Genomic DNA, 2,874 nt, shown 5'->3' on the forward strand with positions numbered 1-2,874 from the left:
GTGGTAGAGCCCCTGCCTAGAATCCCCCAGGGAGGGGCTGGAGGTGTGGCTCAGTGGTAGAGCCCCTGCCTAGAATCCCCCAGTGAGGGGCTGGGGTGTGGCTCAGTGGTAGAGTACCTGCCTAGCCTATGCCAGGCCCTGGGTTCCATCCTCAACACAAACATATAAAGTAAAATACATTTGACTCCTATTTAATTTTTTCTTGGGAGATGCACTTTGAAAACAGCACTAACTCTATGGTGTAGATAGTAGGTACTAAATATTGAGTCAATATTCATTTTAAGAGAAATTACTTTCTTTCCAAAAGAGAAAGATTGTGTGTGTGTGTGTGTGTGTGTGTGTGTATTTTACAAACAATGGAATCACAGCCAAATTCCACAACTACTGCATACTTTGGACAACTCAACAAATCAAGTAGGATTGTTCCACTCAGAAGCAGCCCCCTCGAAGCAGAATAAGGCCTGGGTGCTGAGTGTGTGTGTGTGTGTGTGTGTGTGTGTGTGCGCGCGCGCGCGCACATGTGTGTTTACTTGGGTACACATGCATGTGGAGGTCCAAAGTTGGGGTCAGGGATTGCTTTCCATTGCTCTTCCTCCTTATTTAGTGAGTCCAGGTCTCTCAGTTGAATCCAGAACTCATGGATCTGATTAGTCTCTCACTTGCTAGGTTGCTCTGAGATCCCATCTCAAGTTTCAGAGAATTCAATTATAGGCAGGCTCCCACACCCACCTACCATTTATGTGGGTGCTGGGTTCCAAAGTCTAGTCCTCAGGCTTGCATAGCAAGCATTTGAACTACTAAGACATCTCCCCAGCTTCTTGGGATTTTGCTTTGTTTTATTTTGAGACAAGGCTTCAATATATATATTCCAGGTTGAGCTTGAACTCATAGTGCCACTTAGTGTCAATTGTCAATGTAAATAATTAAAATAATCTGAGAAGAGAGTCTCAATGAGGAATTGTCTAGGTCAGGCTGGGACTATGTATCTGTCTGTGGGGATTGTTTTAATTGCCTTAATGAATGTGGGAAGGCCCAGCCTAAAGTGGGCGGCACCATTCCCTAGTCTTGGATATGGGACTGTGTAAAAGTAGAGAAGGCCAGCTGAGCGCTAAGCATCTCTCTCTGCCTTTGATTGTGGATGTGATGTGAGCAGCTGTCACAAGCTCCTGCCAATGTGACTTCTCTGTGAGAAGCTCTAGCCTAGAACCCTCTCTCTACCCTAAACTGCTTTTTGTAAGGTATTTTTCACAGCAACAGAAATGAATCTAGGACACACCCTGTGTAGCCATGGCTAGTTCCACAGCAATCCTCCCGCCTCCGCTTCTGGATGCTGGGTTTACAAGCTTGAGACACCGTGATCAACACTGATGTTCTGGCATCCAGAAGGGACACACTTGCTACTATTTTATGCAAAAAAAAAAAAAAAAAAAAAAAAAGTTAACTCTGAGGCTGAGTTTACCTTTAATGCTTATAAACGCAGCAGGCCCCTGAATCCTGCTCACAGTTTCCCTTCCCCGGCCCTCAGATAGAGAGAAAAACATAAGAAAGTGGGCATTTTCTGTGAGAAAACCATGGTCACCCTTTTTAACTATATCCCCCTCCCTATTGCCTAGCTGCAAAAAGAACCCTTTCTGGCCTGCTCTTCAATGCTACATATGTAGGCCAGCTGCTAAAAATAAAAATTTAAAAAGGCATTCATTTTAGATCTAGGTTAGCAGGGAAATGTGCCTCCTTTAAATCCCCTGCCGTGCCCACACTGCAAAAGGGTCACATTTCCAAGGAACCCCGGGCTTCAGGGAACCCTGCTGGGCAGAACGAAGTCCTGTTCCAGCCAGAGCGGTGGGTCCTCTCTTTCTTCTTTTCCTCTGTCTCTCTTCTCACTTTCTCTCCTCCCCTCTCATTTACTGAGACACAGTCTCAAAAGTAGCCAAGCCTGACTTTAGGATTTTCATAATCCTCCTGCCTCAGCTTCCTGACTTACAGACTCATACTGCCACATGTGGCTTGCTGCAGCTTTCTTTAAAATGTCTTTAACCAGGCATATTGGCTCATGCCCGTAATCTCAGCACTTGTGATCAGAGAGCTTTCGTGACAGCCTTGACTGTGTAGTGAGTTCGAGGCCAGCTTGGACTGTGTGGTGGTTTGGGTAAGAATGGCCCAAGAGGCTCCTACGTTTGAGTGCTTGGTCATTAAGAAGTGGTGCTACTTGAAAGGGATGAGGAGGTGTGGCTTTGTTGGAGAAGGTGTGGTCTTGTTAGAGGAAGGGTGTCACTAGAAGTGGGCTTTGCGGATTCAAAAGCCCAAACCAGTCCCAGTATCTTTCTTCTGCTACCATCCAATCCAGATCCTACAGCTCTCAGCTTACATGGCTGCCTGCATGGCGCTATGCTATCCACCATGAGGATAAAGGACTAAACCTCTGAACTGCAAGCAAGCCCCAATTAAATGCTTCTTTTTCTGAGAGTCACCTTGGTCATATGTGTCTCTTCACAGTAATGAAGCAATGCATATTATCCACTGGGGAATAAGGTCATTTTTGAGTGAAACTATAGTCTGTGTCAGAAAGAAACAGGTGCAGAGTGACACTGGTATGTTCATGTGGAACACTGTGTGCAATAGAGGCTGCAGTCAGGATGCTCATCTTCAGGTGAGGGGCATGGCTCAGGGTAGAGCCTCTGCCTAGAATCCCCCAGTGAGTGGCTGGGGCGTGGCTCACTGGTAGAGCCTCTGCCTAGAATCCCCCAGTGAGGGGCTGGGGGCGTGGCTCAGTGGTAGAACCCCTGCCTAGAATCCCCCAGTGAGGGGCTGGGGGCGTGGCTCAGTGGTAGAACCCCTGCCTAGAATCCCCCAGTGAGGGGCTGGGGGCGTGGCTCA

General features: G+C 47.3%; 1 protein-coding gene across 3 annotated transcripts in view; it reads right to left on the reverse strand.

Annotated features, from left to right (window-relative positions):
- Prkar1b (protein kinase cAMP-dependent type I regulatory subunit beta) overlaps nucleotides 1–2,874 on the reverse strand; it is a 115,769-nt gene that overhangs the window by 20,719 nt on the left and 92,176 nt on the right. The gene's annotated exons all lie outside the window — the stretch shown is intronic.

Source organism: Mus caroli, chromosome 5, assembly GCF_900094665.2.
Source record: "Mus caroli chromosome 5, CAROLI_EIJ_v1.1, whole genome shotgun sequence".
NCBI classification, from domain to species: domain Eukaryota; kingdom Metazoa; phylum Chordata; class Mammalia; order Rodentia; family Muridae; genus Mus; species Mus caroli.